A 24,886-nucleotide genomic window follows, 5' to 3' on the forward strand; every position below is an offset into this window, starting at 1 on the left:
CATTCAACATTTACTACATGCCAGGCTTTGTGTGAGGCATTCTTCACTTTCTTCTACTGGGAGATGAAAAGACAGAAAGATGACCTTCTAAACATCATATGAACCATCCATCAGGGTTGCCTGGACAAAGATTCACTCCTGTGGACCCAGCCTATGCTAAGTAGGACAGAAGGGTCATTTTTTGTCCACAAGAAGCGGGCATTCTAGTCAGCTATGTAGACAAAACAATTAGCATAAATGGCAGTACTCAATGCATGATGTATTTGTCCTCAATGCATGATGATATAAAAAAGTTAGGTGAGGGGGCGCCTGGGTGGCTCAGTCGTTAAGCGTCTGCCTTCAGCTCAGGTCATGATCCCAGGGTCCTGGGATTGAGCCCCACATCGGGCTCTCTGCTCAGTGGGAAGCCTGCTTCTCCCTCTCCCCCTCCCCCTGCTTGTGTTCCTTCTCTCCCCCTCCCCTTGCTTGTGTTCCTTCCTCCTCCATTTGACAGTGGGCTCTGTCAAATAAATAAATAAAATCTTAAAAAAAAAAAGTGAGAAAAAAATCTTTTGGAAAACACGTTCATACAGCATGATCTCTTTGTTGTGTTTCAGTGAAGGAGAAAGGGCAAGGCACATTCATTAAAGGCCTTCGATGTACCGAGCATTTTCACCTCCCAGCACTACAAGGTAGAGACAGCATTACTATTTCTGTTTTACAGAAAAGAAAATTCAGACTCAGAGAAGTTTAGTAAGTTGTGCAAGATTACTCAGTTAATAAGTGTGGAAAAGGTCATGCACTTTCTCACCATGGCTGTGGAGGAATTCTCATGGAACCCATTGGCCTGGTCAGAGAGGAGGGCACAGGGCCCTCCAGGTGGGAGCAAATAGGCCTGCAGATGCCACAAGAAGAATGGGCTCCAACCCTAGCAAGAGAGGCTGTGTTTGACCATGACGATGAAGGTGGCACAGCCCCCATCTGAGATTTCCAGGCAGAGGCAAAATCACCTTTTGTACAAGTCTTTTAAAGGTGGCATTTTGAAAATTACTTCTTTTTTTGCTTCTCCTTAGAGGCAAGAGGGCAAATGAAGAGACCTTTCAATGTCCTCTCTACCCAATGAATCTCTGACTCCCCTAGTTTCCTTCCCAAGATGCTATGGTCCAGATGTTTAAAGAGCCTCCTCCCTTAGAACCTACAACCATAACACATGCAAATAAGTTCTGTCAGCATCTAATTATGAGAGTGATGAGTCCCCCATGCCTCACTGGAGGTCATAAAGAGGTAATTGGAGCCATGGTTAGTGGGCTGAGGTCACACTTTTCTGCCGGTAGAGATGCAGACACCACAAGAAGAAGCTGTCCCCTTTAAGACTTTTGCTTTCCAGATAGTGGCTAAAACAGGCAAGAACGCCCTGTTCCAAGAAGCAGAAAGCAAAAGAAACACAGACTTCCTTGCCCCTGATGCTTTAGTCTATGATTCTATTCTCAATGCACCTCAAGTTTTAATCCCAAAGAAAAGCTCAAAGTCATATCCATACCTTTTCTTGGGCTTAAGGCAGATGGGATCTTTCGGGATCCCAAACTTAGGAACTCTTTTGTAGTGGGCTTGGCCAGTGGCCTCCACCGACATGAGAAGAAGAGGAGGAGGGGAAGAGAAGGAGGTATCCAGTATCAGCCAAGCCTGATTCTCTCCCACTAAATTCAGAGCATGAAGGCAACAGCTGGATGCAGCCTCCCCTGGAGTTCTGGAGTCCCCGGTCCAGGGATTTCATTTTATGACAGAAAGGAGACCTTTCTCTGGGAGATCTTGGGGTGGCATTTGCCCTCTATATCTGAAAGGAAGTCCTTGAAAGCAAGAAGACTGTAAATATTGTGTTATTTTTGTTATTATGTCATTATAAGCAACATCTAGAGTTTGCAATGAGTACCTGGAGCTCACCTATTTTTCCTCTAACAAATTATTCATCCTTGGTCTACCCCCACCTATCCACCTCACAAGGACCAAAAAGGGCTTGCTTCTTCTTTATTTTGAAAGGTGTTTTCAGTCAAGTCCAAGGTATATGCTAGGTGGTCTATTGGCAAAAATCATAAAATACAAGGTCAGGAAACTTTCTGCCAAATATGCCATTAACTCGGGTGCCCTCAGACAAATCACATCAAAATAGAGGCATTTTCTTGCATGTGAAATAGAGATGCAATATCCCATGCCTAACTTGATAATTTAGACAATAATGTTCAAAACCTAATTCAACAACAAAGTTTACATCTCCTCCTAAATTAGTGTCCAGCTTCAACTTTAGCTGCTAGGGTCAAATTATTACAGAAGATTAGAGTCATTTAGGAGATGAAGATTATTCCATTTCTTCAAAGTTTCCTCTCACATTCAGTCAGCTAAGTTCTCAAGGTAGAATGGACAAGATTTGGGGCAAATAACTTTGTGGTTAAGAATATTATATCACGGGCGCCTGGGTGGCTCAGATGGTTAAGCATCTGCCTTCGGCTCAGGTCATGATCCCAGGGTCCTGGGATCGAGTCCCGCATCGGGCTCCCTACTCCTTGGGAGCCTGTTTCTCCCTCTGCTTCTCTCTCTCTCTCTCTCTCTCTGTCTCTCATGAATAAATAAATAAAATCTTTAAAAAAAAAAAAAGAATATTATATCACATATATATGTCATAATTGTGGTTCAGATCTTGGCTCCACCACTCAGCAGCTATGTCACCCCCTTTTGCCATGTGGGGACCCATTTGGAACCCTGGAGTTGGTAAGGAGATTAAATGAAGGCATTTGAGATTCATCAGACACAGGAAGATGCCTCGTTGGAGCTTCCCTTATCTGACTAAAAGCAGCAACTTCTGGGAAATGAGGCTGCCATAAATCCCCTCTCTTGGGGGAGTTGCATGACCATGAAGAAGACAGAAAGACCACTGCACCTGCATAAACAAACATTATCACAAACTTTCTTATCTCCAATTTGTTCTAAAAACTCATTTGTCTTTCCTAAAGAAACCAATCTGTTCTTCCCATAGAAACCTTTTCTCCCCCCCTCCCTTTTCACTATTAAGTTTAACCTTCAACCTTTTAGTGAGCTAGCTACTTTTGTTAGTTTCCCTATGCATATGAATAAACCTCTTTTCCCCGTTATCTATTTTCTGTCAGTTTAATTCGCAAGCCTCCAATAACCGAACATAAATGGTAGAGGAAATTTTTTTTCTCCCTGGCAGCCTCATCTGACTCACTTTTTAAAATGAGAATAACATAGTAATTAAGAAACTTATAGATTGGTTATGAAGGTTGAATGAGATATATATCATGTTTGACATGTAGTGAGTGCTAAATATTCTCTCTCTATATATAATACATATATATATACATATACATATACATAGATTACAGATATAGATCAATACATACATACAGCATACAATGAATCATGAATCTGTTCTGAAGATTAAAATTAAATTATAGAAGGGAGATTACTTTGAAAGAAATAAAAGATAAAAGATTAACAATGGAAACATGGTGTTATCATTATTATAGCTCTAACTATTATACCCATCTTCATTACCTCCTTTGAGCAAGGCCACCAGATCTGGCCACATAGATTGTACACTACAGACATCCAAAGGTGCCATTCAAATATAACCTTCTCTTTGTACCTGAGAACACACTACAACTGCTTTTCCAGGTGACACTATACTTCCCCCACAGCATCCCCCACCAGAGTCTGAGGAATAGCACCTACCCTGTAGAGTCATTCATTCGCTAATCATTAATTCAGTGAAGGTATACTGAAGACATACTATGTGCAAGGACAGGGCATACAAAGATGAAGGAGACACAGGTTTCCTCCCCTCCCCCGACACTTCCCATGGCTGGAGAGAGAGCCCTGGGCACCAATAAGTAGAATGCAAAGTAATGAGTGCAAAAGTGGGCATATGTACAAAATGGTACAAGTGAGTTACATTAGCTCCCCTTATTTGTGGTTTAGCTTTCTGTGGTTTCAGTGGTCCATTGTGGGTCCGGAAGCAGATGATGCTCCTCTGACCTATCATCAGAAAGTCAATAGCAGCCCAACACTAGATCACAGTGCCTACGTCATTCACCCCACTTCACTGCATCATGCAGGCATTTTATCATCTCACACCACCACAGAAAGGTGAGTACAGTACAGTAAGATATTCTGAGAGGGAGAGAGACCACATTCACATATTTTTGTTACAGTATATTGTCATAATTGTTCTATTTTATTATTAGTTATTGTTGTTAATATCTTACTTGCCTAATTTATAAATTAAACTTTATCATAGTTATGCATGTATAGGAAAAAACATAGTATATATAGGGTTTGGTACAATCCACAGTTTCAGGCATCCAGCACTGGAGGTCTTGGTGTATATCACCTGCAGATAAGGGGCACAACTATACCAGCTTTCCTTCATACTGGTGGTAGTGGTGGGGTAGAGGGCAGAGTGGTTAACAACAGCAAAAAGTGAGAAAGTCTACTTCCCTTCAAAAACAAAAGTTCCCACAAACACCATAATAAAAAAGAATTAACATGTCTCTGTAATGGGGTCCAGGCTGCTAGAGAAAGCCAGTGGGGAATCTCCTTTATTGGCAAAAAAGGGACTGGCCACTCTGTTGAATGTTCATCAAACCTCTCTGGCAGGAGGAAAGTTCAAAAATAGCTCTCCTAACACTGGACTCAACCCAACCCTAACTTTGGAGTATGTGGAGGGGAAAGAGGAGAAGGGACAGGGATCTATCAGTTAACCCCACATCCAGTGAATTTCAAATGTAGATTCTTACTTAACATGAAGCCTCAATTCTCTTTAGTCCAGATGATGGACCAAAATCTGTCAACTTTGGACAGATGGCTTCTCATTGCAGATGCATGTCCTCTTTCAAAGAGGTCGTATCTCAGTCAGAAGACTGAAGATGGACTCTCAACCCTGTCCCTTACTTGTTGTGTGATCTTGGGCAAACTACTGAGCCTCAACATCCTTGTCTGTAAAAATGGTTATAACATTGTCTTTACAAGTTTGTTCTTTGGACACTATACACCTTCATTATTACATACTATGGAATGGAGATAAGATCTCAAGAGAGAAGGAGAGGCCCAGAGGTCCCTTCTGTTCCCAGTTGGAGCTTGCATCCCCAGAGCTGCCTGTCTACCAGCCTCTAAGGAGCCTCTGTAACTTGCCAAAGAAAGGAGATCTTGCCCTGGAGCATTGTGCTACCAAGCTGGTGAGCTCAGCCCTTCCGTGGCTCCAGCATCTTAACTTGTAAAGAAGGAATTCTGAGGCTATCAGAAAGGAAGTCAAATTGTTTTCGGAAAACAATAGCCAAGTAACTACAAGTCATTAGCTTCCTCCCTGGGGCCTGAAATCAAGCGTGTCTGGGTAGCTGAAAGGACTGGTAGCACTGTTTACTTAAAGATCTCTGGACAGGACCCATAAATTAATTCCTGTGCATGACTTTCTGGAATGAGAGGAGGTGAGTCATGGAAATGGGAGAATGTCTGAGAGTGGAGAAGAGATTTCTGTTTCTTCAGAGCACAGCTAAATCCCTAATGCTAGCCTGCCTTTCCCGGTCCTCTGGGTGAGAGTTTCATTTGGATACACATATTTGCCCAGTGGACATCTGCCTTTCAAGATGACCCTTAATAAGTTTCTTCCAAGAGCAGAAAACAAACAAACAAAAACAACTCTGTTCCTTGCCTTTCCCCTGAAGGCCTCTGGGAAGCTAGATGCTTCTCAGGCAGGGTGCTCTAGAAATTTCTGTGGACAGGCATTCCTTCGGTGACAGGAGCAGACCAAAGTTAGGATCCAGAATCATGGCTTCTTAGAGGGTTGTCTCTGCCACACAGATATCAAGGACTCACAAATGACAGAACACTGGAGCTTGACAAGAACTTAAAGAGCGACTATGCCAGATGAGGACACTGAGGCTCACAGTGGGGAGGCAGCTTGTCCAAGGTCAGAGGCAGAAGCCAGATCTCTCAAAGAATTGAGGAAACCTGGGGACTTCCCTTAGGGCATAACAGGCCAATTAACTGATAACAGATCCTCTGACCTCTGCTGGGTCTCTTAGCTGAAAGTCCCTGGAGCTTAACCTATTAGGAACTAGAGAAAAACATGATTGCTTGACCTCTTTAGGTCCTGAAACAACTTGTCTCCAAGAGCTAGGGATAACTCTAGATCCTGAAGGTTTTTGAGAGGAGATGTAAAACTTATGCTCTTGAGCTGTTTTTCCACATCTCTGGCCAAATCATGAGCTTGCTGATTTGGACTTTAGCCAAAGAATCTTCTATCACATGCATGGACCCCTAGAAGATTTATGGTACAAGAGCCTAGGAACCCCTGCATTCATACACAAAGCTTTAGGGAACAGGGACCATAGTCTTGATCTGATTCACAAAGCATTCTCTACCCAGAAAAGGTTAAAGATCACTGCTCTAGGTTGAAAAGGTCAAGAAAGGTCATTTTTTACCAACCTCCAAAGTAATTGAAATGGCTGACAAATTTAACAGAGGCCAACATGACCTATCCATGACCTAGAAGCCTCTTATCAAACAGGTTAAAATCTGTCCCACAGACATGAGGTGAGCTTCTCAGTTCAGTCTTCACCTGTCAGATATGAAAAGGCCCTCTGAGATCAGCTTGTCCATTCCTTCGTTTTACAACTTTTGTAAACTCACAGAGCTACCCAAGGCCAGAACCCAGCTTTAATCACACTAAGGCCAGCACTCTTTCTGCTGCCTCATAATATTTCCAAATATTTAGTAATACTTGGGAAGGGGGAGGGGGAGAGAGAGAGCACACAATTGTGGAAATTACGGAAATTAGGAATTGTGGAAACTGAGATATGCCACAATATGCCATCCACAGGGCAGAGAACTAGGAAAACCAGTGGTATAATTCAGTCTGAGTCTGGAGGTCTGAGAACCAGAGAAGCTGGTAGTGTAAGTTCCAGAATCCAAAAGCCCATGAACCGGGAGCTCCAATGTCCAAAGGCAGGAGAAGATGGATGTCCCAGCTCAAAAAGACAGAGAGAATTTGCCCTTCCTCTAACTTTTTTTTCTTTTGGGCCTTCAACAGATTAGATGATGCCTGCCCAGATTGGTAAGGATGGATCTCTTCACTCAGTCTACTGAATCAAATGCTAATCTCCTCTGAAAACACCCTCACAAACACAACCAGAAATCATGTTTCACCAATTATCTGGGCATCCTTAGCCCAGTCAAGTTGACACATAAAATTGACAACCACAGTAAGAAAAAGAGTGCTGGGGAAGACATAAATCACTAGCGTAACTAGGGATCCCTGGGCGACTCTGGTCAATTTGATCAATGAGAAATAAAAAATTAGTTAGTGGTGCCAATTTCCAAGAACGCTTCGGTCTTGAAAACCCTTTGACTGGGTGCCGGGCAAACAAATGCAGCATAAACTAAAGGATTTGTCCATAAGTTTGCAATCTTTCACAGACTAATACCGGTTTTTGAAATACTTGGGGAATCAAGAGGAAAAGGTCAAATAAGTCTCCAAACTGAAAAGGGCTGTGTCTTAAAAGCTCCAATGTAAATTGGTGATGTGGAATTTGGAGTATATTTTCCCATAGAAATAATGTTGTAAAGGGTAGGTAGCTTCTCAGGCTAGCCCCTCAAAGTTTATTTAAGGCATAATGTTGCTTAACTACAGCACTGAGAGTACTAGAGGCTCTAACAACCTAGTTAAGATGGTTTCGGGGTGGGAAACAATGATGCCAAGTTCTGACTGGGGACTCCAGGAATACATCCCCCTCTCTGGAGTTTCTGAAGGAAGAGTCTCTACCCCACACCTACACTGAGGCTGGTCTCTCCCTACTTCCCTCTCTTCATATGGAAGGGAAATAACATTTACTGATGTTCTAACTTTCTTAATGCAAGGACTGACCCCTTCAGCAATATCCCCTTCATAAATGAATCTCTGGGCCCAGCCACAAATAGAAAGCTTTATTTTTTCCAACCTTTATAGTGTTTTCCAAGTATCAAAAGTAAAAGTATATTATTGTAAAGTTTTTGGTGGCACAGAAAAAATGTAAACAGAATTTAAAATCCCCTATAATCACTGTTAATATATTGATATCTATTTTTTATCCACCACATTCTTATTGTTATAATTTTTTTTTTTTACAAAACTGAAATTGTATTATGAACATTGTTTTATAATCTGCTTTTCTTTCACTTAACAATATGTCAGGGACATTTTCTATGTCAATAGCTATACATCTTCTTCATCTTTTTAATGATTATCAGGAGTGTAGTGACAGGGAACGGCACCCAAAGGCAATACAATCTGTTAATCTGTTCATGCCTTTCTCTCTAGAACATTACCACTACACTAGAATTTGCAAAGAGTAGCATCTGCATGGTACCCCCTAGACTGATATGTCTCCTACCCGCCTCGCTAAGTCCTTGGGTTACATAGTTTCCTACTCTTTGGACTTACCAAAGTTCATTTCATTCCCTATTATGGCGCATTTCAATTTTTTGCTACTATAAATATCACTTGTTGAAGGTAAGTAGTGCCCTTTTTAATTTCTAAAACAAAGTAATTTGGTGCTGCTGACACATTCACTCTCTGCCCCAAGTGGGTTACTCTGTGTGATTCTGAGCCCTCATTTCAAAGCCTTGCAAACAGCTCGTGGGAAAAAGCAGCACTTTTGAACAAAACAATTCAAAAGAAAACAAAAAATACTAGGCTCCCCCATCAACCAACCCCTTCCCCACCACATGTAACACACAAAAGGAAGTGTGCTGGTTGAGCGGTGAATAAGTGGAGATAAGAGTGACCTTGACAGACCCTGAGAAAACCCTGCAAAAATCTTGAGAGAAGATTTCCATGGGTAAACACGGGTAGAAGTTTAAATCCTGGACAGCTAAAAACTAAACATTGTAAAAACCCTTGCCTCTCCCATGGAGCTTGCTGCCCCCAGGACAAGTATCTCCTCTGCCTCTTGCCTCCAGCCCTGCCCAGGTTTCAGTGAGCTCTGACGTGTCCCTGGGATTGAGGAGCAGCTCTGCCCATGGAGGAGAGGACATGTTCGAGACACAAAGACTGATGGAACCATGAGAGCCCAGGGAGAAAGGGGCTGATCAGGGCCTCAGGAGACCTGACTGACACTTACTGACACTTAGAGTCAAGTGACCTTGAGAAGTCACTCATGCTCTTTGGCCCTCAGTTTCCATGTTGGTAAAAAGAAGAGATTGGGCTCCATTACAGTGACTATTCCTTCCAGTTCAGTGTCTCTATGATTCTAAGCAATTGGTTCTCTCCATACCAAGCCAAAGGTTGGAAGAAGCTGAAGTTTGTCTTGGGTGTGCAACTATAAGTGCTCTTGTAGCTGATCTCTGGGGAGCACAAAGATGTCCTTAGGCCCTTTTTATCCCAGATGGTGGCACTGTATTGAAAACTCACGAGTACTCCAGATAAGAACAGAAATGAGCAAACGCTTGGAGGTGTGTTTCAATCAGGACAGTTTTAGCTGTCAATAACAGAAAGCCCAGATGCAGCCAATCACACTGACACTACACTCTGGGAAAGTAGAGGGTGTGTTAATGCCAATGGATGGCCTACTCATAACTTATCCATGCATTTATTCATTTAAAAAACCCACTGAGTTTGGTACTGTGTTGGGAACCAGATGTACAAGTGACTCAAACATGGCATCTACATTAAAAGACACCCAAACCTAAGGTATCCAAGTGTCAGGGGGGATCCCAGACCCCTCTGAGAGCCAAATGAGTTGTGTTACCAGCCAAGCATTCCATGGGCATGGAGAACTAGTTGGAAGAAAAATGCTGTCTTGGTTTAGATCACCATGTCTAGGAGGATATCCTGATATCTGGATTGAGGGGGTTGGGCAATACATGCTGGAAGTTGATGGAAAAGACTGTGGAAAGGATCAAGGTGGGGCTCTGATCTCAGAGGAACATTGAATTTGGAAATTAGGAACCTTGCCTGTTGGCATCTATTCACCCTACACACAAAGGTACAGAGAAAGTCACATTCCTGTTCTGGCTTATTGGCCATGGATGTGCAAGTGGCCTCATTGTGATGGTTGAAATGTAGGTAGACCTGAATAGGAGGGAAACTTGACAGGTGACTTGAAACAGATAACGATAATAACAACAGCAACAACACCAACACTTATAGTGCCAGACAGTGATCTAAGTCCTTAATACATGGTGGCTCATTGAATCTTCATGATAACTCTGTAGGGTGAGTACTAGTGCCCCCATTCTACTTAGGAGGGATACAAGAGCAGAGACTTTGTCCAAGGTTCCACACTGGTTAGTTGTACAGCTGGGATTTGAATCCAGGTAGTCTGGTTTCAATGTCTGTGCACTCAACCTCAAAATCAATTACACGACAATGTGAGAAGTGCCACAACAGAGCTAAGATCAGAATGCTGTAGGAACCAAGAATGGGGCAAGTCATAAAAGTGCCAGGGGTGCTCCACAGAGGAGATGACATTGTGGTACACCTCAAAGAGTGAGTAGAAGTTCTCCAGACAGAGAAATGAGGAGAAGTACATCCCAGGCAGTATGAGACAGCATAAGCAAAGGCATGAAGTGAGAAAGAGAGATGGCATTTTTAAAGACCAGTAAATAATTCTACATAGCTGGGTCAAAAGGTATGTGGGAGCCTGGCTTGCAAAGAAGCCAGAGTTTGAGGCCAGATTTTTAGGAGCTTTGCAAACCACATTAATTTGTTTGCCGGGAGCCAAGGAAAGGGATGAGTCAGGACTGTCGTCCAATTTTCAGGCATTCACAGGACAATTTCTCAGTTGCCCTATCCTGGATCACACCCAATATAAAATCACTTCTGCTTTGGGCACCTGTTCCATGCTTTTAGCCTCCCCACCCCCAGCAATTACACATAGAGCTCAGGGCTGGGAACTTTAGTCTTACTGCCAGTCCAGGGCTGGACGGATGCATAGTTGCTCGAAGGCAGAGCAGGGCAGGACCCTGCAGTAGCTTTCCACCAATGGAATCTTGGGCTCCTCTCTCACCCGAGGATCCCCAAATCCAAGAAAATCCAGATGGATGCCAGCAAATAACTTATTTTCCTTAGAATCTCTAGGAAGAGCCCTAAGAATAAGCAGCTTAGTCAGAAGGCTCCCTTGAACTTTGTAAGTGAGAGGATGAATAGACATTAGAACTTGACTACCCCCAACAACACAACTTCCAATTCACCAGTCGATTGTCATTCTCTCCAGGACACTTCTTGCAGCCTTACCAAACATCATGTGTCTTACAAGTCACTGTGTCTCTACATCCAAAAGTTTCCCCGACTTATAAGTAGAATAGGCTAGGCCTACTTATAGGTCTCAGGCCACCTGCTTCTCGGTGTCTCTGCTGACCATTAAGAAGGAGGCTCCCAGAGGTCTTATGGCCTCCAGGTCAGAGTGAGGCACTCACAGCAACAATCCAACAGCAGCCCCAAAGCATTCAGAACAAGGTATGTCACAAAGAACTCTAAGCTCAACTCAAATGCAAGCTCTGTCACTTGAGGCCATGTGAATGGGCGAGAGTCCCTTAACCTCTTCAAACCTTAAAGTCCTCATCATAAAACAGGTATTCCTTTTGTAAAAAGATGGTTCTGCCCATGACAAATCCATCACAATATTGTAATGAACTAATGCATTCCAAACTGCAAAGTGCCAGGCAACCAAGGTTATTATCAATCAGATTCTTGCTCTCCATACCATGGGGAACTATGAGTGGGAACTATTCGGGCTTGTCAGTAGCATGTCAACAACCAGGAACAACTTAGCACAGAGCTGTGCCCGGGATTCTAGGGCAGAGCAGGCAAAGTGCAGGAAGTATGTCTGGTCAGCTTCTGCACAAGCCTGGGTGGGGATCAGCAGGGGAGGTGGGAAGGTTTTCCCACCGCTATTGTGCCTTTATGCCTTCATGCACCATTCTCCTCCTGACCCCATCTCCACCCTCAGGCCCACGTAGTGGAGTGGTGCTCAAAGACTCTGGAGTCCAGACACTGTTGGCACAGACCCTCCCCAGGGGTGGGGGGGAAGCCTTATAAGATGTTTACTTGTGTTTTACTTTTGATAAAGTAATGAGGCAGACAGGTCGAAAACAGATTTAGATCTTTCCAGTTTGATCAGTTTAGACCACAAAGAGGGTCTTGCCCTGACTGCAAAGAAGTCCACAGGTAAGACAGAAGGAAGTCAGGCATACTGAGCCTGAAGGAAAGAGGGATATGAACAGAGCATCTTGGTATTGGCACTAAGATTGGCACTAAGAGGAAGATCTGGCTTATTCCAGGCAGCTCAAAAGGGTGGAGCTAAGATCCGTGGTGGGAACGAGGAGGAGGAGGATGGCTAACATGAACTTAATCTTATTGGAAATCTAAGTGCTTCACAAGTATCATGACATTGAATCTTCACAACAATACCATGAAATGGTTACTATTATTACCTTCTATTTTATAGAAGGTAGTGAGGAAATTTATAGTGAGGAAATCAAGGCATAGAGGCTAAACAACTTGCCCAAGCCACACAGCAAGTAAATGACTGAGCCAGGCTCTAAAACCAAACATTCTGGCTCCAGAGTCTCATAAAAGCTTTCTGCCTAATATGAGAAAGTACTTTCAGAGTTCATCAATTAAAAACATAGAGAGCTGTTTTATGGAAGTATTTAAGCCAAGGCTAAGGGGCCATTTTCATGGGATGCAGGCTCAGTAAAGGTTTTTTGGCAGAAAGTATCAGAAACCAAAGCTTACTACTTTAGGCTTGGGGAGGAGGGAGAGGAGGGCTGGGAGTGGGGGGTGGGGAGGAAAATGAAAGGAGCAGGAGAAGAAAGATGAAGAGGAAGAAGAAAATGAGGAGGAGGAAGAAACATTTGTTGGAATAATGTTAGGAGTGGAATGCAGAATAAAAGAAACTTCTGAAGATCCAGATTTGAGGACCAGAAGAAGGATTGCCTAGGATCCAGGGAACAGGAACTGATTAACCATTTCTTCGGGGCACAATTACCCAAATGAATTAGCTCTATTGGATTTCTTTTTGCCATTCTGCTCAGGATTCAAATTCCAGGAAAGAACATTCCTACGAAATAGCCTTGGGAAAGATTAATGATTAAAAAAAAATCACTAATATTTATAGTGTGTTTATTTTCTACCAGGCACTGTTGTAAGCACTATATTTACACATATTTTCTCCTCACAATAACCCTATGGGGCGGATACTGTTATAATTAAGAAACTGAGCCACAGAGAGTTTGAGTTACCAGTCCAAGTGAGCACAGATGGTCTAGTAGCAGAGCTGGGATCTAAGCCGAGGCAAAATGGTGCCACCATGTTATGCTTCCTCTAATATCGACAGGGAAAGGGCAGGTTCCTCAAAGCAGAATTTTTTGTGTTGATGAAGGAGGGGAATGGATATGAAGAGATAAAGCCCACAGATGCTCCCTTATGGCTTGGTCCTGTTAGAGGGAAAAGAGAGGACTCCTGAGGTGACTTCCTGCCAAGAATTCCACATTCAAGTCTCCATGCTTCCCTCTGAGCATTGCAAGGGGAAGATGAAAGCAAGCAAGGAGAGAAAAGATAATTAAATAACAGATGTAGAACAAGTTGTTAGATATTTGTAACATAAAGACTGGATGAAATGCAGATATAAGAGAATTAATAATTTCCGAACAGGAAACAACTAAATGACAAAATTGTGAGAGAGTAAGAGCCACGTCTATAAAGGCTAACTTGAAAGACAACAAAGAAAAGATTCCAAATATGGAAAAACTTTGAGAAACTGAGATCAACTGGAGAAAAACAAAGGCCAATTTCTCACAAATAGTAAAGATGTGATGTGAAGCTCTAAGGATTCCAAGAGGCTGGACTCCATCGTGGTTCAGAGTGAGAATGTAGAGTCAGGCTACCAGGGTTAAACCCTGCCTCCAGACCTGCAACTTGGGAAAGTTGCATGATCCCTCTGAGTCCCAGTGTTCTTACCTGTAAAATTTTCATAATGCCTATGTCAGAGGATGGTTACAAGGAGAAAACAAAGTGTGAGAATGTGTTAAGCATAGTACCTGGCACAGAGCAGGTGCTTAACCAAATATTAGCTACTTGGCCACTCTTTGTTAGTTCCAAAAGACCCAACACAGTCTTGGAACAGGCACACAGGGGCCCCTAGAACCAGCCCCTCTTGGGAGATCACAAGCAGCAAACCTAGAACAACAGAGATCTGGACCGGGCATGGGAGGCCATGGAAAGCAGTGTTGTGAAAAGATGAAGACAGGCATGGAGGGGTCCTCAACAGAGAGACACTCAGGGTAAGGAGAGGAAAAACATCCTGGTCTGAGAGTCCAGATGATGGAGGGCCAAAAATGAGGCTCTGGAACAACATTCCACCTGAAATATAATTGTAAGAACTCTCTGTATAATTCTCAGAAAACCCATATGAGGTCTCCCAGGAGTCAGGGAACAGAGCCCCGGGCTGACAATCAAGAGCCAATCTGTTGATACCAGCTAGGATCTGTGGCCATGGGTAAGTCATTTATACTTCCAGGGTCTCAAGATCCTTGTCTGAAAAAGTGAGGGTAATGATATCCACCCCAAATCACTATAAGGCAGATTAAATGAGGTGATGCCTATAAATCTCCTGGCACATGGTAAGTGCTAAATAAATAATAGCTTTCCTCCCTCCCACCAGCTCTTATAAAACAGGGACTCCAGTGGGGCCAGAAGAATAAGGTAAGTGGCTGCTTTTTGAAATTAATTTCCAGAACCTCCTTGTGTTCTAGTGAATCCATCTCTTTGCTAGTCTCACATTCCAGAATGACCTCTCCATTCCATTCCATCCTACCTTGTCTAGCAAAAATCTTTTATCCTTCAAGGCCAAGTTCAAAGATCACTACCTCAAGAAATTGTTTCTGGAAATTCCCTCAACATGTGACTTGTTCTCCAATTTTGCACTTACTTCCCTCTGCCTTGTGCTGTAATCAGCTCTTGAAGACAGAGAATGTCTTACACACTTTGGTGTTATTCACAGTCTAGGCTACATCACACAGTTTTCTTGTTTTGGGGGGTTTTTTTAGCTCTTTACTTTCATGGGGCCTGGGGAACATCCTGTCCCCCTGAGTTCATGCTGTCTGGAACAACACTTAGTCCCTCCACTTTGGCCTTACCAATACGCCCCAAGAATGGAGGAGGGGCTTATCTAGTTGGGATATTTGGGAACAAGGGCTGGGCATGCAAGGCTGACTAAATCATTCAGTACACTGGCTAGGGTCCAAATACTTGTAGGGATCCACAAAAAAATGTTTTAATTTCTTTTAAAATCAGAAGAAAAAAAACTTTTAGTTTAGGTCCAAGAATATGTTGTGGTTTTTTTCAATATTTATTTATTTATTTTATTGAGAACGAGAGAGCACACAGTAGGAGGGAAAGAGGGAGAGAATCCCAAGCAGAACCCCTGCTGAGCATGGAGTCTGACAGAAGGCTCAATGCCACCACCCTGAGATCATGACCTGAGCTGAAATCAAGAGCCGGATACCCAACCGACTGAGCCACCCAGGATTCCCCAAGAAAATGTGTTAAAATGTAATGCTAATATACTCATCCTTATGCCAATGCATTTTTTTTTTTTAGTATTTTTTACGGAGGCAGGGGCCCCTGAAGGCAAAAGTGCCTATGACCCACAAAAGCCATGATGCAGCTTTATGGGCATGGGTGACCCTTCCCCCCTCTTCCTCATGGGGAGCTGCCTGCCCTCAGTAAGCTAGCAGTTAGCCTGTTCCTCCATGCTCACCATTTGATAGGGGTATAGCCATGTCCAGCATGGCTGGGTGACTGGGAAGAAAAGCCCACTGTTGTTATATACCCTAAGCTAAGCCTTGACACTTGGGCTCATCAGTAATAAAGGCGATATATTGACTTCCTTCCACCTGGCCGCTGTGCCATTCTCAACCATTTTTCCTGACTTGGACAGAGGAGGGGGATGTCATTTATTTGGACACCTGCAATCATTGTATTAATCCTTTAAATGACCTTGTCAAAGTATGATCTTTATTCAACAGATGAAGAGTTTTCAGAATTGAGTCACAGTTAACAAATGGGTTTGGAACCCAGACTTTTGGACTCCAAGTTAAAATTCCTGTCTGCCACTACATTAAGTAATTGAGTGTTGAATCAAAATGGCCAGAAGATATTTACCAGGCACCACAGAGCTTGGTTGAGATTTTCCCAAAATTTTTAACTTGGCAATTAACAGCTCCAGCCAGAACCTTTGACATTTGCCATTCCTTTCATAAACACTTTATAAAGTTCCAAATCCATTTTCCTGCCATGAAGACACTTCATCAGTTGGAATATATTTTGACACTCTCTTCTGCTATCTTTGTAGGAACAGATGGGGGGGGTGGGGAGGAAGTCCTTTATTTACTAGAGTACTTGGAATAAAAATAGAATGTTTGATTTTCATGGAAACAGGCAGAAATATGAATAATAATGTACTTTTTGAAATTAAATTTCCATTCCAGGAGGCCAACACTCAAGATTAGCCCTTTCTACTGTCTCTGGTCCATAAATTTCCCTACTAAGACCTGGAAGGGAAAGAGGGTTTCAGGATGAAACTGACAAATGTCTGTTCTTGTGCTGTTATTCCAGGAAGACTCTGTTTCCTCTCAAACGAAAACCCAGTAGATCATTGGTCACGTTTAGAATCCTCAAATATTTGCCAATAGAAATGTTTTGGGAGAAAAGAATCTCCCACTTTCTTTGCCAGTTGGAATTCCAAGATTGTTGGGCAAGATGAAGTAAAAGATTTGCCAGAGGAGAGTCCTTGATTTCCACCTTGGATTTACATGCATTTCTGCCTCACCTTGTTCCTATCCACCAACCCCAACTAATTGTTAAGCTTGACTCACCCAAGTGCCTGCAGCTCCTTAACAGCAAAGATTCAGACAAGGTTTTGGGCAAGCCAGGTTCTGTTTCCTAAGCTAGGCTTATGTTCACAAAATATTCAAGAATATGGTTTTGCTAATACAGGTGAACCATCTGGCCAACCTAGGTCAGCTCTCTTTGCTATGAGTGCTCTAGGCCTTGCATTCTCCTCTCTCACTCATGTTTCACACACATAATTAACTCTTCTTTGTCCTTTCTTCCTGTTAGACTGTGAGCTCCATGAAGGCAGGGACCATTCCTATCTTGTTCACAGCTTTGAGCACAGTGTGGCTGTAGAGAACAGGTTAAGAACTTGGGTTCAAGGGGAAGATAGACTTGGATTTGAATCCGACTGAGCTACTTAATTCATGGTATGACTTATAGAAAATGACTCCCTATTACTCAGTTTTTTCATCTGTAAAACAGGGGAGATAATAGTTCCTACCTCATAGAGCTCTTGCGGAGATTAAATTAGCTCACACATGTAAAGCATTCAATTAGTTTGGCCCTTGTACTTTATAAGCACTTATCTAGTAAATATTCACTACTAAATGAGTATTTTGAGTAGAATTTTTAAAAATGAGACTGAGCTCAGGCAAGAAGAATGCAGAGGGCATTCTTCTCCAGCCCCCTGGGATATTGCCTGATTGGCTTCTAGGGGGGTCCTCCCCAAGGAGGCCAATGGGCAGATCATAAACAGTCCTGGAGGGAATAGTTCTTGCGATGCTCGCCTTCTGTCTCCCCCTGCCTCCACTCCCAGAGCAGTGAGAACTAAGACCCTTTGTTCAGTGAGACTATTTGTTCCCAAGAAGAACTTGGTCCAGAGCAAGGGAGACAAGCTCCACTGTGAAGGAAATGTGCCCAGGTCTCTCACCTGCCCCGGATGGACGTCGTCTGCCTCTGCGTCTGCAAGGCTATCAGCTCAGAGCCTGCCCCAGCTTCCTGGCTATTGTCCAGCCCTTGTGGTGTTCCTGATAGGCCGGCTGTGGGAACCGCTGCCCTCGGGGGCCTGGAGCAGGAGTGCAACTGGGAGAGGGCTCTCTTTCAAATAAGGACTGAGGGATGTGTGTGTGTATGTGTGCGCATGTGTGCTGTGGGGGCAGACTGAGATAAGGGACCCATGTAAAGGCGCCCCATATTAACATATTGAAACCCCCAATACAAATGTGATAAATGGAAGTTTTGTAGAACTAAAGAAAATGTATAGTCTATGCAAAGAAATGTGTTAAAGCCCTCAATTGTCCTCAAAAGGCTAACCTGTCCCAACTCCAAACATAAGACGGCCATCAGTCCTTTGAAATGTTCAAGAACTTAATTACACACAAAAGTATCCAAAACATTGCATTTAAAACATGCGTTAAAGGTTTCTTAGGAGATTTGGGGTATTCTTTCATTGTTCAGTTACTACATCAGATATTTTGTTAGTTTTTCCCTTTAATGATTTTTATCTTTATACCAATATCTGAGTTAGTGTCTTTTAGATACTCTTCTTTTCGCCATGAAAAGGGCTTTTTTCTTCTGATTATATAAGTAATACATACTCAATGTAAAAAAAAAATTCACAATACATAAACCATAAGGAAAAAAGTAAAAAATCACCTGAAATGCCACTACTTTGAAATAATAATTAACATTCAATGATTACATCTATGTAATCTATATATCGATAATTTTATATAGATATATAGACACATATGTGACTTTTCATAAAAGCTGTAGATTTTTTAAAATTATGAAGACCTGTTTTTTCTTAAGTGCAGTGTTCTCTGTATTCCTGACACAAAGATCCAGGGAAAAGGGTGGTGTCTGATACGTACCTCAGATTTATCTACCTATCTATAACTAGATACATGTAGCATAAAGTATCTGTAAGTAGGCAGAGATTTGTATGGCTAGCTATATACAAGTGCCTAAATAGAGATTAGTTTATATGATATGTGTATTTTTATTTGGCATCCTAATATGAATTCCTACATTGTCAACCAATCATCCTGTATGTGTAATAAAGAATACGATGCATTTGTCCGTTTAAAAGTTTCATACGTAATTTGTGATTGGTTACTTTAAAGATTAACCTGGTCTGTGTCATAAGGTACACGGGAACATGGCTTATATCCAAACCTGAGATCAGGAGATCTTGTGATCAGGCTCGAAACCTAGGAGAGTGTTTGAAATTCAAAATCCTAAGAGTGACCACAGCTCAAAGTAAAGCAGAAAACAGCCACAAAGTGTCAACTCTGAAAGGAAACTCTGGGATCACCGGCTGCAAATCACTCACTTTAGGACTGATGAAACGGGGACCCACTGACGTGGACAGCGTATCTAATGTGGCTGAACTTACACTGCTTTCCTGAATCATCATCCCACCTCTTTCCATCAGATTTTGTTTCCCTACATGTGGCAAAGCTGTTTTCTCTTTTCCCAAAGGACGCTTGCCCAGGAAGTACCTGCAATCTGTTTAATTCAGACATTTTCAGAGATTGAGTCGGAGGTGGGAATAGGGGAAGCAGGGTCCCTGAGAACTCAGATCCCATTGTATCTAGAAAGGGCAGACAAGGGCAGAGGAAATAATAATATTATAACAATATATAACAATTATAACAATAGCAAGTACATGTAGCACTTACTATGTTTCAAACACTGTCCTCCTACTTTGAATATTAATTTATGCAAACGGTATGTATATATCCTCAGATCCATACAATGACCCAGTGAAGTAGCTGCTATTGTCCCCTCCTTACAGAGGGGGAAACTGAGGCTCATAGAAGTTAGGATACTTCCCAGGATTATATAACTAGTGAGTGGCAGAGCCAGGATTACGAACTCAGCAGTCCAGCTCTGGAGTCCAGCCTCTTGAGCACAACCCCGCACAGCCCCTCGCAGAGACAGGAGCATAGATGTCCTGCAGCCGTGTTGCTCAAATGGTGTTAATCAAGTCTTTGCCTTTGTCGCCCCACATGCCTAGTGAGAGTACAGGCGATTCTGAGGGCAGTCCTGGCCCCTCTCTCAGTTTGCCCTGCCTGGGTCTGAGCCTCCTGCCCAGAGCTTCCATAACTTGTTTGTTGACCCTTTCTTCATTCTTTGCTCCTTGTTTGTTTTTTCACAACGTTTCATGAGAAGATCTTAAATGTATGCAAAAGTAATCAGAATAATAAAATAAATCCCCATGTACCCAGATGCTACCAACAAATGTTTTAAAAATATATATTATTTATTTAATTTTTCACTCTTTTAAAATGTTTTTTTTTTTAATGAGTCACCCAGGTGCTCCCCAAATAGCTATACTTTTTTTAATTAATTTTATTTTATTATGTTAGGTTAGTCACCATACACTACGTCCTTAGTTTTTTTTTTTTTTTAAAGATTTTTTATTTATTTATCTGAGAGAGAGAATGGGAGACAGAGAGCATGAGAGGGGTAGGGTCAGAGGGAGAAGCAGACTCCCCGCTGAGCAGGGAGCCCGATGCGGGACTCGATCCAGGGACTCCAGGATCATGACCTGAGCCGAAGGCAGTCGCCCAACCAACTGAGCCACCCAGGCGCCCCACATCCTTAGTTTTTGATGTAATGTTCATATGTTGTATAACATGCCTATATATTAACACCATCATGCATTTTATAATTTATGGGTAATTAAATGTACCTACATTGGAGGGCATGGTTATATGGCACTTAAAAAAGTGTAGCTACCAGCACACTATTCTCTCGTGATGGCCACACTGCCACCCAGATGAGATCCAGCCCTACCCACTACTGCCCAAGCTGTCCCCAGCCTCCTCAGGGGGATCTGCACCCCATTAATGTCCACCCCTGGAGAACAACAGTCCCAGCCGGGCCCACCACTTATTTGAGGTAACTGATCTCTGTTCTGAGGGGCTGCGGCCTCTCACAGAGGAGACAGAGTGAAACAAATTCAGTCCCTCTGAATAATCACAAGTCAGAGGAACAAATAATCACAGACAGACCAGCTGCCACAACACAGGGAAGCCGAGAGTAATTGAACTTGTACACATTTTATAAGCCACTTGGAGAATATTTTTAAATTGGGATATTTCTGCCCCAGAGTCCCCCCGGGGACTTTGCTCATGGACATGCCTGACGCCTGAGAATGGCAACTTTCCACGAAGACTTATGTGTTGGGGTTACAAAGGCCACATATTCTGTACATTTCCCCAGTGATCGAGGCTGACAAAAACCAAAACGGCTGCAACAAGACCCAGGGGGCGGCCCAGTTATACGGGCTCAAGGCTCTGGGCGGCCATTCTTGCCATATTGGGGTATGAGATTTCTCTCTGAACCCAGAGAGGGATGAACATACACCCTCAAGTTATGAAGATCCATGACCCCATAATCACAGGTGTTTTTCTTATCCGCACATATACTCATCTGATGCATATTTATATCTCCACTCCTAAGAAACTACCAGACTCAATGCAAACATGACAGATGGAAAAAACAGCCTTTTAGGACTTAAAGGATTTAGAAGCTGCTGTGGCATGTGCCACAATTTTAAAATGTATAATTTAAAAGGACCATTTTCTTTATTATCACCAGAAGATGCCTAGTAATTACACCTGAGAAACAGCGTCCAACAGCACATTTCTTGAGCAACTACAGGGTCAGGGAGGGTTTACCAACCCTTGATAAGACACAGTGCAGCCTTCAAGGAGTCCATAGTCTAATGGGATAAATCGGCAGATGAACCTGTCATTTTAATACAGAGAGAGAAAAAATACTTAGAAGGAGCTAGTATAATGTCTGTGAGCACCAAACACAGTGTGCATGGAGCAGGATTTGGGCATTAGGGAAGGCTTTGCAGAGGAAGTAAGGGCTGACAAGAGGGGAGGCTAGAGAAGGCAGCGGAGACCAAGTTGAGAAGGAACCAATGCAGTGATGGGGTCAAGGGGTGGTGTGGGTGCTGCTCCCAAAACTAAAACAGTACTGCATGCTTGCCCCGCAAGCTCAGCTTCGCCATGTATTTCCTAGGCTCACTTATTCCAATCAGACTGCTACCTGAAGACTCTCCAACACAGAAATGCTGGATACATATATGCCTCATAGTGAGTTTTCTTCAGTATGTGATGAGAGCCACAGAATTTTCAGCAGAGGACAGACTTGTCTTAACCAGTAAATCTTTCCCCAACAAAACAGTGGTGGCACTTCTTGGAAATCTGGATCATCAAGGCTGCCACATGGCTCCCAGGAGCCTTAATGTGAATTAGAAGTTCCCTCTCTTCAAGATGCTTTATCCTAATTGTCAGAGAAACACTGCAATATATTGTTTTCATTGAAACAGACATTTTACTGCCATCTGCCAGAAAATTATCGTAATATACAGATCTAGAATGTCTAAAATGTAAACGGAGCCCCCTTAGATGTGTCATCCTGTGCAGTATTCAACCTGCACAACCATACATGGCAATCTTACTTCAGAGAAGGGCCGATCCATCTGCTTTGTTAACGATGACACTGCTGGAGACAGGCAGACATCCAGTGTGGCAATGGTGAGGAGGAGGGAGGAAGGGTCCTTGCCAGCTGGTCCATAAAAAACATAGCACAGACACTGCCCTTTGCCTTCTCTGACATCACCAGGCACCGAGGGTAGGCCTGATGGTGGGGCCTAGGAGCAATCCTTCCCTCCAGCATTTTACCCCTTGTCCACCCACCTCCACCCCCACCCAGGCTGTCCAAAACCTTTCAGGGACATCCTCATCTCCCTCGGTCTTTGCTCAAATGTCACCTTCTCAAGGAGGCAGACTTGACCACCTTGTTTAAAATTGTAAACCCCAGGGCGCCTGGGTGGCTCAGTTGGTTAAGCGACTGCCTTCGGCTCAGGTCATGATCCTGGAGTCCCGGAATCAAGTCCCGCATCGGGCTCCCTGCTCAGCAGGGAGCCTGCTTCTCCCTCTGACCCTCCCCCCTCTCATGTGCTCTCTGTCTCTCTCATTCTCTCTGTCTCAAATAAATAAATAAAATCTTTAAAAAAAAAAAACAGTCTTTAAAAAAAAATTGTAAACCCCAGCAACACGCCCCACACAAATTCTCTAGATTTACACACCTTGACATATCATATATTTAATTTATTTATTATGTTTATTACCCATCTTTTCAGATAGAATGTAAACTAATAGGGTAAGAGTTTGATCCATCTCAAATCATTTCTGCATCTGCAGTCCTATGAACAGTGACTGGCACACACTCGGCACTCAAATATCAGCTAAATGAATTCATTGTCTTCCTTTTGGTCACCACCCTGCCCATTTCTGAGGCCCAATCTCTAAGCTTTGTGGATTCTGGAAGCTCTTGTCCTTCTGACTCACAGTGTGATTTTTCCAAGACCTCGAGCACCACCCTGTGCCCCCATCAGAGTTTCCTTCCTTGGAGCAAGGTGCTAGACCCTATTAAAATGTCTCAGGGAGGAGATAGTATGTTAAAGTTCAATACCAGGACCTTTGGTTGGCTATATTGATGAGATTCCTTCCCATTATTATATGACTTAAAAATAGCTATTTATCAAGTAGGCATTACATTCCCCATTTTATAGATGAGAAAAGCGAAGCTCAGAAACATTAAGGAGCATGCCACAGGTAGAAAGTATTAGAGCCAGGATTCAAATCTGGAACTGTCAGTGCACAAAATCTGAAGTCAGCTGGACATGCACCCCTTCTCAACCATGGCGCCGCCAACTGAATAGTTGATATGGTTGGTTCACACCAGAAATTCACAGTCAACATTAACCAAGTGGGCCCTATTTTTCTCTCTCCATTATACACAATTCCAGTGATAAATCATTTTCATCAAGGCAGATGGTTTCCTATCTGGGGAATTGAAAGCAGGGAAACCAAAACAGAATCTGTCACTGTTTAACTTGAACTTGAGGGAAAGATGGGATGGAATAAATTTCAGCCCCTCAGATATTCCTTTGAGTGGGTTTGCTTTTCTCTCTTCAGTGAAGTGACAAAGCAGAGAGCTGCACGGTGAGCTGTACCCTGATTCCTTAGTGCTTAGCCATTTGTTCAGTGTTTAAAAAAAGAAAAAAAATTAGAGACAGGTGGGTCCAGAGGAGAAGGCACTAGCCTTAGAGAAATGGTCCTAAATGGGCATTGTGGAGAAGCTGTACCAGGAAGTGCACCAGGCACCCGAGCCAAATTCATTCATCGACTGAGTAATGACAGAGTCCCTACTACATCCCAGGTTAACCAGAGCACACACATACAAGAAAAGCTTTGTTAAAAACCAAGTTCCACCCAAACTGAACTCTAGAATCAGGGCCAAAATAATTGTCAGGTCCACAGAGTTCAGATCCAACATCCGCAGAATTATGAAAACATTAAAAGGATTAATTTCATCCTTGCTGGGGGAAGAAAACTGTGTGTGGTCTACTCTATGGTAAATGGAGAACATAATTATGTACAGGTGCAAACACCTCACAGTGAGAGCCTGATGGGGATGCGCAAACCTTCCTCAGTAAGGAGTTGGTGACAACTCTTAGCCAACAGTCCTTTGGTACTGTGTCTCAGTGGATCCAGATTTCTTGTCTCCTTTCCTTACCCAGATTCTGCTGATCCTTTCCCGTGGGCCAAATTATGCTTTCCCCAGCACGACCTGCGGATAGGTCACTTCCTCTTGTTGTGACCTCATCCCTGCTTTCAGGAGAATCTCAGCATCTTTACCTGGTTTGGTTTGAACATACACTAAGTACAGAGAATGTAACCTCACTGTTAATAAGCTTTGGATCTCTTCCAATACATGTGACAAACCATTTGCCAGCCTCCCTTCATCATCTTCGTGTCTCTCTCCCTCAGCTGCCTACCTTCTGCTCCCAGTCCTGCGTGGCCAGAGGGCTTGAAGTCCTCTTGCAAGAAAGAGTAACTGACAGGTTGGTCAGAGCTGGAAATGGGTCCTACCTGTAAGGTCGCAGTGGGGAGAGGGCTCGAAGTCCTCTTGCAAGAAAGAGTAACTGAC

The sequence above is a fragment of the Neomonachus schauinslandi genome, chromosome 4, assembly GCF_002201575.2.
Source record: "Neomonachus schauinslandi chromosome 4, ASM220157v2, whole genome shotgun sequence".
Taxonomy (NCBI): domain Eukaryota; kingdom Metazoa; phylum Chordata; class Mammalia; order Carnivora; family Phocidae; genus Neomonachus; species Neomonachus schauinslandi.